Source organism: Pleurodeles waltl, chromosome 10, assembly GCF_031143425.1.
Source record: "Pleurodeles waltl isolate 20211129_DDA chromosome 10, aPleWal1.hap1.20221129, whole genome shotgun sequence".
NCBI classification, from domain to species: Eukaryota; Metazoa; Chordata; class Amphibia; order Caudata; family Salamandridae; genus Pleurodeles; species Pleurodeles waltl.
In genome coordinates this window covers 990,461,629-990,476,234 of record NC_090449.1, presented here as the reverse complement: position 1 = coordinate 990,476,234, position 14,606 = coordinate 990,461,629, and positions in this window count along the sequence as shown.

Below are 14,606 nucleotides of genomic sequence, written 5' to 3'. Positions count from 1 at the left end.
GGCCCTCACCACCATCATGGGAGCGTACCACCACTCCCAAGAGACGATGGCGACGGTCCTGGCCAGGTTCCAGGAGATCCAGGCCATGCAGGAGGGCCAGTACATGGGGTTCCGGGAAGAACTGCGCAGCATCAGTTCCGCAATGGGTACAATCGTGGTGGCACTCAACCAGATTGTCACCACATTGCGGGACCATGTGGCCCCCCAAAGGGCCCCTGCCACTAGCATGGAGGAAGAACAGCCCACCACCTCCGCCGGCGCTAGTGGCTAGGAGGCCCCGACACAACAGCAACGGCCCTCCCGGACCCCACCCCCTGCAGAACAAGAACCACCCCGCAAGAAAGGCCTGAGATCGAGGAAGAAGACAGAGTAGGATGTCAAGACCCCCGCCATGCACGGAAACCCCCGGATGTCATCCCACTGTCCCACTTGTTTACCCTGTCCAACCTTGAACTGCCCCTGCTCCACCTTCCACAGGCATATGGACAATGGACCTGTAGGAACGACAGTCTGGACACTGCCATGGACATGCCTCCACCATCAACCTGTTTGAACTATACACCTATTTTAAAACTTCCTCCGTGGGGATCAGATCACTGAAATAGGAAGTGATATACACAACTAAGTTACCATACATTGGGGTGAAAGGTCAGACAGTAGAGAGCCACTACAGTTACAGATATAATACAATGCAGGAGTAGATTATTACCTGTGTGTCACTGGAAATACTGCAGTATCACTCTGTCCCTGTTGTGTGTGTCGTCCTCTTCGTCTTCCTCCTCTTCACTCTCCGCAGGCTCCACAGCGGCCACAACACCACCATCTGGACCATCCTCCTGCAGGAAAGGCACCTGGCGTCGCAAAGCCAGGTTGTGAAGCATGCAGCAGGACACGATGATATGACACACCTTCCTTGGTGAGTACATTAGGGATCCACCAGTCATATGCAGGCACCGAAACCTGGCCTTCAGGAGGCCGAAGGTCCGCTCAATCACCCTCCTAGTCTGCCCATGGGCCTCATTGTACCGTTCCTCTGCCCTGGTCCTGGGATTCCTCACTGGGGTCAATAGCCAAGGCAGGTTTGGGTAACCAGAGTCACCAATTAGCCACACACGGTGTCTCTGTAGCAGTTCCATCACATAAGGGATGCTGCTATTTCGCATGATGTACGCGTCATGCACTGACCCTGGGAACTTGGCATTTAAATGGGAGATGTACTGGTCAGCCAAACAGACCACCTGGACATTCATCGAATTATAATTTTTACGGTTCCTGTACACCTGCTCATCCTCTTTTGGGGGAACCAAAGCCACATGGGTACCATCAATGGCACCAATGATATTGGGAATGTGTCCAAGGGCATAGAAATCACCCTTCACTGTAGGCAAGTCACCCACCTCAGGGAAAATGATGTAGCTCCGCATGTATTTCATCAAGGCAGACAACACTCTGGACAACACCTTTGAAAACATAGGCTGAGACATCCCAGATGAAATGGCCACGGTAGTTTGAAATGATCCACTTGCCAAAAAATGCAGTACTGACAGCACCTGCACTAGAGGCGGAATCCCTGTGGGTTGGCGGATGGGTGACATCAGGTCTGGCTCCAGCTGGGCACATAGTTCCTGTATAGTGGCACGGTTGAGTCTGTAGGTGAGTATGACGTGTCTTTCTTCCATTGTCGACAGGTCCACCAGCGGTCTGTACACAGGAAGATTCCTCCGTCTCCTCGCAAGTCCCAGCGGACGATGCCTAGGAAGGACAACATGGAGCACAGAGTCAAGCAACCCACAGGTAAGTGCCCACAGCATGCCCAGTACACGAATCTCTCGGGATTGAATGGCTAGTATGATTGTCGGTGCAAGGCCTAGCCATGTGTGACGCAGTAGGAATGAAGCCATGTGGGCCCTTGAAATGGCGGCTGCCTGACCTGTGAAGTGTGACAATGTGAAGTGAGGTCATTGCGCAAGCGTGGCACACCGTGGCGGTAGGCGGTCGCAGTCCGCGGCGCAAAGCCGCATTGGACAACATTGAACCCTATGGGTTTCAGGAGCCAATGGCGGTGAGCGCCGGCGGTCGCGGTACCCACCGCCGCGGCACGCACCGCCGCGGCCGTAACCGCCATTTTCTCTCTGCTTGATCACACGAGACCTGAGCATCCACAGGAGAGGACCTATACTGCAAGTGCTGCTGTGACCTCGGTCTGGAAGTGACAATGGCTGCTGCGACTGGGGAAAGGGCCCCCGCCTTCAGTTCCGAGGAGTTGGAGAAGCTCGTGGACGGGGTCCTCCCCCAGTATGCGCTACTCTACGGGCCTCCAGACCAACAGGTGAGTACACGGGGGGCAATGCATAGTGCCCAATGCCTGGGCTGAGTGGGGAGGATGTACGATGAAGGGGAGGGCAGCGAATGACGAATGCATGGCACGACAGATGAGAGCATGTGCCACATGGCAAGGTTGGGGAGGGGGGGCCACTCACATCGAGCATGCAGAAAAGTGATGATGTTTCTCTTCCCCCCCTGTACATGTCACATAGGTCAGCGCCCATGAGAAGATTGACATTTGGCGTGCCATCGCCAAGGACGTCCGGGCCCTGGGGGTCCACACCAGAAGGGGCACCCACTGCCGCAAGAGGTGGGAGGACATCCGCCGTGGGAGCAGGAAGACCGCGGAGGCTCTGCTGGGGATGGCCTCCCAACCTAGGAGGGGTGCCAGTCGTACCTTGACCCCCCTGATGTCCCGGATCCTGGCGGTGGCCTACCCCGATTTAGATGGGCGCTTGAGGACATCACAGCAGACACAAGGGGGTGAGTACCAGCACATTCAGCTATTTTGCGCGCAGTGGAGGTGCCTGGGTGGGGGAGGAGGGCTGTGGGTATCCCTAGGCCAAGGCGATTTCTGTCGGATAGGCCCGTCTGTGAAGTATGGTCCTGTGCCCCCGCCCCTCAATTCTGTAGGGTGCCTAGTATCGTGATTCATGGACCAGTGTATACTGTGTGGGCAGTTGTCGCCCATAGGTTTGTAGGGCATGTCCCAGTGAATGAGTAGTGTACCCCAATTGCGCAGCGTAGTGCAGGGGGCTTCTGTGTCTGTCCTCTCCGCCAACGGTGTCCCCAATGCATGCACTCAACTTGTCTTTATGTTTTCCACCCCCCCCCATTTTCTTTGTTTTTCTGTGAATGTGTGCATTAGCATCATCAGGCGGAGGAGAAGTGGCATCGGCGCAAGAGGGAGCTGCATCTCACATGGCCCCGGAGGGCCATGCAACGGACTCCGACATGACCAGTGAGACGGAGGGCGAGGGGGGCTCCACCACGGGGACCCGTGGAGACGGCAGCGACACCGACACGTCCTCGGAAGGGAGCTCCCTTGCGGTGGCGGCAACATCCGTGCCCACCGATCCTACAGGTACAGCCGCCACCCAGCGCACCAGCTCCGCCCTCCCAGCAGCCCCTCGGCCTTCGGCCCGTGCCCGCAAGGCCAGGAAGCCGGCCATCTCCTTCGCCCCAGGCACCTCAGGCCCTGCCCCAGTCACCCCTGCTGCCCTCAGTGAGGAGGTCATTGACCTCCTGAGGACCATCATTGTTGGGCAGTCTACCCTTTTGAATGCCATCCAGGGTGTGGAGAGGGAGGTGCATCAAAGCAATGCATACCTGGAGGGCCTTCATTCGGGTCAGGCTGCCCATCAACGATCGTTCAACGCTCTGGCCTCAGCACTGACGGCAGCGATTGTCCCTGTCTCCAGCCTCCCTCTTCTGACTCCCTCCACCTAGTCCCACTCCCCTGTTCCTCTGCCTATCCCATCCACACCTACAGACCAGCCTGCACACACCTCAACACCCAAGGGCAGCTCATCCAGACATAAGCACCACAGGACACACAAGCATTCACCCAAGCAACATACAGATGCAGACATGCCAACAGCCACTACCTCCTCTGTGTCCCCCACCTCCTCGTCTCCCTCCTCCCTCCCTGTGACGTCTCCACACACACCTGCAAGCACACCACCATCAGCCATTGCACCCATCACCAGCACACCCTCCACACCAGTCCGCACAGGTGCAGTCACCACCCCCACTGCCATGTACACGTCCCCTGTGTCCTCTCCCAGTGTGTCTGTCACCCCCGCTTCCCAACCACACAAACGCAGGCAGGCACCCAAACAGCCATCCACCTCACGTCAGCCTCCTGCCCAAGCACCTGCACCCAAAGACAGCACACTTGACTCTCCTACAACCATATCCTCTTCCTCCACTCCCATACCCACACCAGCCACCCTTCCCATGGCTCCAAAGAAAATTTTCCTCTCTAAAGTGGACCTCTTTTCCTCACCTGACCCACCCCCTCCATCCCGTAAGAGTTCCACAAACACCTCAGCCACCACCAGCCCAGCAACTCCAAAGAACGTCGTGCCTGGTTTTTGGAGTCCGTCCTTTCCTTGGGCTGGGACATCGTCCAGCAGCAAAGGCACAGCCAGCCCCCCCCCCGGGAAGAGGACCAAAAAACTGAAGGGCAGGCGCGACAGGCCTGATACGCCTGCCCCCAAGGAGGGTGCCACATCGGGTAAGGGAGCCAAGGGCCACGGACAGTCTGCCAAGGAGGGCAAGGGCAGCAAGGAGCAAAACGCAGGGAGCAGCCGACCTGGCCATGAGGGCCCCACCAGCCCCATTCCGGGGGTATCGAAGGAGAGCCAGGGCCCCAGGACTCCATCACAGGAGGGCCCCGCAACGGAAAGGTCCGATGCAGACTGAGCGGCAAGTATTGGCCAGGTGTGGTTCACTGGAAACACAAGACAGGCACCGCTGAACAGGGCCCCGCCGTGAGGAGCACCGCTGATCAGGGCCCCGCCGTGAGGAGCACCGCTGAACAGGGCCCCGCCGTGAGGAGCACCGCTGAACAGGGCCCCGCCGTGAGGAGCACCGCTGAACAGGGCCCCGCCGTGAGGAGCACCGCTGAACAGGGCCCCGCCGTGAGAAGCACCGCTGAACAGGGCCCCGCCGTGAGAAGCACCGCTGAACAGGGCCCCGCCGTGAGAAGCACCGCTGAACAGGGCCCCTCCGTGAGAAGCACCGCTGAACAGGGCCCCGCCGTGAGGAGCACCGCTGAACAGGGCCCCGCCGTGAGATGCAACGCTGAACAGGGCCCCGCCGTGAGAAGCACCGCTGAACAGGGCCCTGCCGTGAGAAGCACCGCTGAACAGGGCCCGCCGTGAGAAGCACCGCTGAACAGGGCCCCGCCGTGACCAGAACCGCTGAACAGGGCCCCGCCGTGACCAGAACCGCTGAACAGGGCCCCGCCGTGAGAAGCACCGCTGAACAGGGCCCCGCCGTGACCAGAACCGCTGAACCTGGCCCCGCCGTGAGAAGCACCGCTGAACAGGGCCCCGCCGTGAGAAGCACCTCTAAACAGGGCCCCGCCGTGAGAAGCACCGCTGAACAGGGCCCCGCCGTGAGGAGCACCGCTGAACAGGGCCCTTCCTGTCAAGCACCGCTCCGCTGGGCCCTTCCTGTCAAGCACCGCTCCGCTGGGCCCTTCCTGTCAAGCACCGCTCCGCTGGGCCCTTCATCTCAAGCACCGATCCGCTGGGCCCTTCCTGTCAAGCACCGCTCCGCTGGGGCCTTCCTGTCAAGCACCGCTCCGCTGGGCCCTTCATCTCAAGCACCGCTCCGCTGGGCCCTTCCTGTCAAGCACCGCTCCGCTGGGCCCTTCCTGTCAAGCACCGCTCCGCTGGGCACTTCCTGTCAAGCACCTCTCCGCTGGGCCCTTCATCTCAAGCACCGCTCCGCTGGTCCCTTCATCTCAAGCACCGCTCCGCTGGGCCCTTCATCTCAAGCACCGCTCCGCTGGGCCCTTCCTGTCAAGCACCGCTCCGCTGGGCCCTTCATCTCAAGCACCGCTCCGCTGGGGCCTTCCTCTCAAGCACCGCTCCGCTGGGCACCGCCGTCTCAAGCACCGCTCCGCTGGGCCCTTCATCTCAAACACCGCTCCGCTGGGCCCTTCATCTCAAGCACCGCTCTGCTGGGCCCTTCATCTCAAGCACCGCTCCGCTGGGCCCTTCCTGTCAAGCACCGCTCCGCTGGGCCCTTCCTGTCAAGCACCGCTGGCCCATTGGCAGTCCCGGTTCTGTGTCGGGCAGGCCTTCACGACGCACTCTGCCCACCATGCCTCCTCCATGACCAGTGGTCTCTGTAATCCACCTGATGGACTGTGGCTTTGCACTCCCCAGGATGTAACAGTGGGCAATCCACCCACTGTAGAGACTTGTGAGACTGTGGCTTTGCACTCCCCAGGATGCCACAGTGGGCAATCCACCCACTGTAGAGACTTGTGAGACTGTGGCTTTGCACTCCCCAGGATGGCACAGTGGGCAACCCACTCACTGTAGAGACTTGTGAGACTGTGGCTTTGCACTCCCCAGGATGCCACAGTGGGCAATCCACCCACTGTAGAGACTTGTGAGACTGTGGCTTTGCACTCCCCAGGATGGCACAGTGGGCAACCCACCCACTGTAGAGACTTGTGAGACTGTGGCTTTGCACTCCCCAGGATGGCACAGTGGGCAACCCACCCACTGTAGAGACTTGTGAGGCTGTGGCTTTGCACTCCCCTGGATGGCACAGTGGGCAATCCACCCACTGTAGAGACTTGTGAGACTGTGGCTTTGCACTCCCCAGGATGGCACAGTGGGCATGGAGGCCCTTTGTGGATCTGGCGTCGTGGACTCATGTGGCTGAGGTGCCCCCCCTTCCCTTCCCCCTGAGGTGCCTGTCTTTTTATTTTAGTGATGCCCCAGCAGTGTTCTCTCCAATGGACTCGATCTCGTGTGTGGGCTTTGCCCATGTGTTGCTGCACATTGGCCCACGGACATTTGGACTTTGAATGACTGGGCCGGACTTTTGCTACTTGTATGCATAGAGTTCTAGGTGTGTATTCATTCTTCATATATTGCTAAGGTCGCTATACTTTATTGTTGCAATAATATGGTTTTACTTTTACATTCATTGCCTTTTGTCTTTGTTTTTTGGGGGGGGCGGGTTGGGGGTGTCACTCTGACTTTTTTATCTGCATAGATGTGTAGGTATTTCGGTGGGGGTGAGGGTGGGGGTGGGTGTGTGGCGTATGTGTGTGCCCGTAACCTTTCCTCCTCCCCCCTCCCCTGTGTCGTAGGTGCAGTACTCACCGTTGTCGTCTGCGGCGAGGTTTGTGATCCTGGAAGAAGAGCAGGAAGGCAATGGCTGGGAGGATGTAGAGTTCGGGTTCCATGCTGTTCCGATTCCGCGTGGAGTGTGTTGAGGTAAGCGTTTTCCATTGGAGATGTCTGTTTCCGCCGTGTATTTATCGGCGGGGCTCCCGCCCCGGAAAAGGTGGCGGATTGGTGGGTCGTGATAGGGTGGGCGGTACATTGTCTGCCGCCTGCCTGTTGGCGGTGACCGCCGCGCTGTTTGTTTGTACCGCCATGGCGGTCGGAGTGTTAAGCGGCGGCCTGTGTTGGCGGTTCCCGCCAGGGTCAGAATTCATATTTTTAGGCCGCCAGCCTGTTGGCGGGTTGGCCGCCGCTTTAACACTGACCACCAGGGTCAGAATGAGGGCCTTTGTCTATAATAAGTTTTCTGTTTATCATGTTTGGTCAAGTTTTTCTGCACTTTGTAGTGTCAAATGTATTTACTGTTTGGAATTGTATTAATCAATAGTAACTTTATTTCGGCTAGAAGCCATAAAAGTGAGCAATAAAACACCATATCATAATTGAGCAACATGTCAGTTAGAAAAAGAAATAAACAAGAAATGCCACATTATGCATTAAGAACCCTGAATGAGTTATAAAATCACGTAGTTGTAAAAACAGTGCAAAACAAACATTGTTCTTAAAATCTAAAAATCCTAAGGTACTAGATATAAAATGTAATGGGCCATTATATCTTAACTCTAATCAGTTGACAACTTCTTATGTTAAATAAGTAAAATCTAAAAGCAATATGTTAAAACACACAGTTATGGCAATTCTCTGGTTCTAATAGCCCATGCACTTTGCAGATATCTCGCAACTGAAAAAGCTATTTTGTCATTTGTATCAGTTTTCAAGAGGCGTAATGCTGTAGTCCATTCCCTTATCCCCATTATCCTACATAACAGGGCAATCCACTTCTTCCTAGGTGCCAAATATCTAGGGCAAAAGAACATAAAGTGCGCAAGTGACTCTGTTGTCTTTTGGCAATAATGACAAAATATTGAATTACAGTCCTCCACTCTCCATATCGCAATAAATGTCTTGAGCGGGAGGATCCCTAACCTGAACTTAATGAAAAGTGTTTTGGTATAGGGAGGGTTTACGTTGTCCATATAGGCCTCAAATTTGGGGCTACATTTATTGTCTAGAAACTGTAGGGTCCGACTGCCTTGATTTTTAGACCAAATTTGCACCAAGATGTTCTCCCAATAGCACCTATTTATACGCTCTATTACTTCCTTGGTCAGGTTATGAGGAGCACTCCACACCTCCTCCATTTTAAGGAGTTTACACATATCTCTAATGAAGAGGTCTTCAAACGGGGGGGCGGGCCCCCCTAGGGGGGCCTGAAGTGATCCCAGGGGGGGGCCCAGACTCTGGCCAAAATAAATATTATACAGATAACAGGCCTTTGTTTTAAGCAGAAGCATGTTATTGCAGTTTTAAAAAGGTAACAGTACTTAACTGCAATGTTTAAATAGGTTTAGACACATTTAAACATTGCCAAGTTTATAAAATAATTGTGAAAAATTCTAAGGTGGGGGCCAATGATTTTTTATTTTTCACCTGGGGGGGGGCACGGCATTAAAAAGTTTGGAGACCTCTGCTCTAATGTGTCTAAACCAAGGGATCTTTAGTGCACAGTCAACTACGAGAAACTCATCTAATACTATATGGAGGGTGGACAGATACTCAGAAGTTCAAAGACAAACCTAATACTTGAGTGGTCTTAATGCAATTTCGTTGTGGATCTCGTTTAAAGCTAGGTCAAATCTAAGGGGGGTGAGAGGGGTACACATCGGCAGTCACAGAACATTTCGTAGGAAACGGTTTTCTACCGTAGTCAAACTCCTAGAATGAGTGTGTCCCCAAAGCTCAGCACCATAGGTTGAAGCTGCAGCTGCCGCTGCTTTGTAGACAGTAATAGCGGGTGATATCTCCCTTTCCGAAATATTAGCAATTTGATTCCCTATCACTGATGATCTCTGCCTAAGAACTGTCCCACTCTTCCCAATCTGCCCAACCATTTTTGGTCATCACTTAGCCTAATCCCTAGGTAATCGAATTGGCTGACTCTCTCCACTGGTTGGCCTGCTATGGTCATTTTCCCCCTAAACAAGTTATGCGGATTAAAAGTCATGAACTTTGATTTTGTTGGATTTATTTCAAGTCCTCTATGAAAACAAAAGTTATAAAAAGCATCCAGTTAATTTTGCAAGCCCATTGGTGTTCTCGAAATTAATAAGGTATCGTCAGCGAACATTAAAATGGGGACAGAGGCTTCAGCTAGCTTTGGGGCATCATGGTTGCAGTGTAACAGTTGGTCCACCGCACCATTAATGTAGAGATTAAACAATGTTGGGGCCAGAATACACCCCTGCCTAACCCCCCTATTGACAGGTATAGCTTCTGTTAAATCGCCACTTTGGGACCAAAGTACTTGAGCGTAAGTCCCCTCATGTAGATACCAAATCAGTCTTAGTAATTCTCCTTCAAGTTGGTAACTCTCCAAAACATTCCACAGTAGGTCCCGTGGAACCATGTCAAAAGCAGCTTTTAAATCAATAAAAGCTACATACAAATGACTCCTATTAAGTGACAAATATTTCCAGCAAAGGAGGTTAAACCTAAATGCCTGATCAATTGTGCTCATTTCTTTCCTGAATCCTGCCTGGAAGTCGGAAAGAATATGAGAATCCTCTCTCCATGCCTGTAGTCTGTTCAATACCTGCTTGCTGAATTTTTTTGACTGACATCAAGTAAGCTAATTGGCCTATAGTTAGTAGGTTCTTCCCTTGGCCCTTTCTTGTAAATAGGGACTATACAGTAATTGTTCCTTGCCACGTGGGGGGAAGTCCTCCCCCCCTCAATATCTCATTACTGAGCGCATTTAGATACAGGGACCAAGTTGTCGGTCGGGACAGATATAAATCACCTGGGATGCCATCCAACCCAGGGGCCTTCCCTTTACGTACTGATTGGAGAGCCAAAGTTGTTTCTTTTAGGGAGAAAAAATCCAGGGTGAATTTAGGTGGTATAGCTCTCCCAGCTGTTGATGTATTAGACAGAAGTTCATTTGATTTTAATAGAGAGATAGTAGTACTACTAATTTGAGGTTTTCTGTATACATTTTTAAAATGTGTCACCCAGGTTTCTGGCTGGATTACGGGGTAATTCTCCATACCTTGAGAGCTACCTTTGTCTGCCACTAATTTCCAAAATAGTTTGAAATCCTTCTCATGGAGTGCATCTACCAGCCCATTCCAATATTTGGTTTCCCACTCTTTTTTGGCGTTTTTTAGTACAACTTTGTACGCAGCCCTGCATTCTCTTATCTCTCAGTAGTTCCCTGCCTTCAGTGCTCTCAATAACTGTATTTTGGCCTGGCGACAGGAGTTAGTAAACCACCTTAACGTTCTAGTCCCAATCTCTGTCCGTCTCCTTACTACCTGGGAGTGTGATTTTAGCCGGTTGGTCAAAATGCTATGCAAATTGATCAAATCCACTGATATAATATTTGTATGCTTCAATGGGAAAAGCGTTGTTGCAACTATTCTATAAATTAATAAATGGAAGTTTACATCATCTTCCACCCATTCCCATTTCACATTTTTGTAATCGTTCATCATAGCTAGAACATTGCCTTTGGCCCATGTTGTCAGTGTTTTACAACTCAATAGAATAGTAGAAAAGGCGGTACTCAGGGCTTAATGGTCACTGTCATTACGAGGGAGAACAACCATGTTGATAAGAGATTTCCAGAGAACGTCGTCTACTAAAACGTAATCAAGATGACTAGAGTATGGTCTTCTCCTATATGTGGGCGACGCCGGGGTGTCTGACCTGGTGTTCCCATTTACTATTCTTAACCCCTTTGTTATTATTAGGTCTTCTAGTAAATCTAATGCTCCCCCTTCTTTCTTAGTTGTAACTCGAACTAGCCCAGATCTATCCCATGGATCTGCAAACTGAATTCCTTTTTGCTGATTGTCATCTCTGCAATTCAGTTGCATATTGAAATCTCCTGCAGCGATTAAACCCTGCCCTCCCGGTAGACAGTTAAGTAAGTCTGTTAGCATACTCATCAGTACAGTCTGAGTCCTTTGGGTGCCAGGTCTGACATATATGTTTACAATTACTATTCTGACGGGCCCCCTAGCAGTGCTAAATTCAACCTCAACGGCTAATAGATCCCTTGTAGGGGTTGTTAGCTCCTTCACCTTTGGGAACAGATCGTGTTTTAACCAGATTATCAAACCCCCTGATGCCCTGCCAGATGGTGAAGGAAGCGGAGTCTTCTGGAAGGTCCAATAGCCTTCTATATTAATCGCAGATGAAACCCATGTCTCCTGTAGTAAAATAATATGGTGTTTATCTATAAAACTACACCAGTCAGGGTTAGCTGTTTTCTGAAGCAGCCCTGCCACATTCCAAGATAGAAACCTAAATCGGTAGGTCAAGTCCATCCCCCATGTCTAGCGGCTTCTCTCTAATCTCATTTAAACAAGGCATTACTCCATAGCCCATCTCCTCTGCTAGATCACTACAATGTGCTTTTGGCTCCGCTCCCAGGGTGTACAATATCTAGTTACTTGGCATAAAAGGATCTAGACTGGGTATACCATCTTTCCCAGCCTTCACCGTGTGGGCTTCACGTCAATCTATAGCTGAGGTTGGACTGCTCTTTTGGTCCCTTCTCGGAGTACATGTATGCAGGGCCGTTGGGGTATTATATCTCTCTTGGAAAAACAGATTTGCCAGTGATTGGGGGATTTTATGGGCAAGTGACACTTGTGATGAGGTACCGGGTCTCACTCTTAAATCAAGTGCCAGAAGGCCCTTTACTAGGCTCCGACTGCTCAGTTTAAACCCTATAAGGTCTGTTGTTAATCCTGCTCTTGTGTATCTCTGATCGGTGACTATGTCGTCCCTTATAATAGACCTGCACTTCTTGGTCCCCTTATCCAATGGATTACTTTATTTTTAAGAGAATCCCCTTGCTCTTTTTGACCGTTGTTTAGCTTGGGGACATTTGTCATGTATATATCATAATCTCTATGTCTGATCTGACTTGGGGGGGGCATTTCTCAAAGGGCCTATAGACCTTTTGTCTAAAAGTTCATTTCTATGCACCTCACAGTTAGCTCCTCTGTTCTGGATTGTATCGCATTTGTTAGAGGCGCCCACAACAGGAGGAACACTTTTTCCCCCATGAAAGTTCTGTGTTACCACTTCAGTCCTTTTTCCCCTACGCATTCCTGTCATAGATGTTTCAGCTAATTGGGTTTGCTTAGCCAGGGAGTTAGGATCAGGTGTGGATGATGATTTTCTTATGTCCCCAATTACAGCAGATATGCCGTCCAACTTCTCATATATCATATGGCTAAAGGATGTGAGGTACTCTCTAAGGCTCAGAATTTCAGCTCTTATTTGTACTAGCTGTAATTCAGCAGGTTGTTCCCTCTGAATAACTGAAGATGTTAGTGGCTCCTCTATCTCCCTTGGCATACTCCTCTCTGATTCAAGTGGCAGCAATAGGGCGAGAGGTGAAAAACGGTTATTGCAATTTATAAGAGGGGACGCACCACCCTGCTGGCTAGGCAGGCTCAGTTTAGGGCTCTCTATTAGGTTGTTTGAATTTTCTAACTTAATAAATTCTAAATTAGACCCCTGTGATATAGGTAACTGTGATTCTCTACTCACAGGGGCAAAGAAGGATTTTATGTCATTAGTAGTAGCAGTAACACCTTTCTTGTGGGATTTTGAAGGCTTAGTGGCTTACAAACTTTCCACTTCCTCTATAAGATCGTCAATTTGGGTCAGTGTACAGTTTTCGGCAGCATGTCGAGGTACTTTCTTTGCCCCTCCCTGCTCAGTGGGATTACCACTGGCTTTCCTCTTCCCCATCCTGATAGATTGTTAGAATTCCTCAGGTTGGTTGTCACAAAAGGAAGAAGGGGGAAAGAAAAGAAATATAAGCACCGCAGCAATATAGAGAGATTCAGCCTGACCTGGTTGCAATAACTAAATGCTGCTGTTTTAATTTTGCTTTGCTTAGACTAAGAGTTGGATCCAATCACAAGGTGGCAGAAAAAGAAAGAAGGAAAACACCAAGACAGTACCTCCAGGCAGCCACACGCCTATGTGCCACCTAATCCTGGAGTCTTTGGAGGGATATTAGGGGGGGGGCCCTGCCCTGCCTCTTCCTGGCAATGACGGGCCCGCCCTTGGCCCGGGGCGCGTCCCGCGAGGCTCGGTTTAAAGGTCTCCTGGGCACTTGGCAGCCCCTCCTCCTTGCACCGTCAGAATCGCGCTTCCCGCGAGCGGGAGTGCGAGGCTCAGTTTAAAGGTCTCCTGGGCACTTGGCAGCCCCTCCTCCTTGCTGCGTCAGAATCGTGCTTCCATGGAATTGTATCACTAAGTCATGCTCTTGGTCTTTGTGTATGTGTGACAGCAGTATGTTAGAAATGTTTTACCAATTAGATATATGTCTTTGAATATACTAAATGATCGCAATTACTGTTGTGTGTTTTCTACTTCATCAGCATGCCTTGGGAGTGCCTAATAAGGGGTGACGTAGGCCTGCACTCTAATAGATTTACGTACACCATTCATTGATCATTCATGTGTAGGTGTGGCATTCAAATACCACTTTTTACACAAAGAAATTGTGACACCCAACAGAAAGTAATGTAGTCTATAACTTTGAATACCCAGGTTCTAAGGAACACAATGAAACCCCATTATTTTGATGACACTAATGGCCCTTCAGCACTTCTTGTGCCAACCACTCAAGTAGCCTAGCCCTTGAACATGTCTTAGGCCTGCCATTGCAGAGCCTGTGTGGGCGGTTTACACAGCTATGTCAACTTGGCATTTAAAACCTCTTTGCAAGCATATTTCAGCTTCTACTTGTTGAATTTGTGTAATTTTGGTCGTGTTTTACTCATAAAATATCTACTTTTCTAACATGAAGTGGAGTCTTCTTGTGGTATTTTCACTGTGTTACTGTTTTAAGTGTCGCACAATTACTTTACATTTTGCCTCCTAAGTTAAGCCTGCCTGCTCTGTGCCAATCTACCATTGGGTGAGCACAGGTTAATCTATTGTGTGTATCTGACTTACCCTGACTAAGACTGTTATTCCTGCTTGGACATGCCTCCGACAACCAGAAACCTAGGCCTATATTTGTGAGGCCCTTGCACTTCTGTTGCATCACTTTTCGTGATGCAATAGTGACACAAACCTCTAAATCAAATGTATGAAGCCAAGCAGAGCCACTTTGCTTGTCTTTGAATGGCCTCATAAATATGGAGTAAGGCAAGGGAGGGCAAATCACTGCATTACCTAATTTGCTTTAGGGAAGCGTCCCATGGG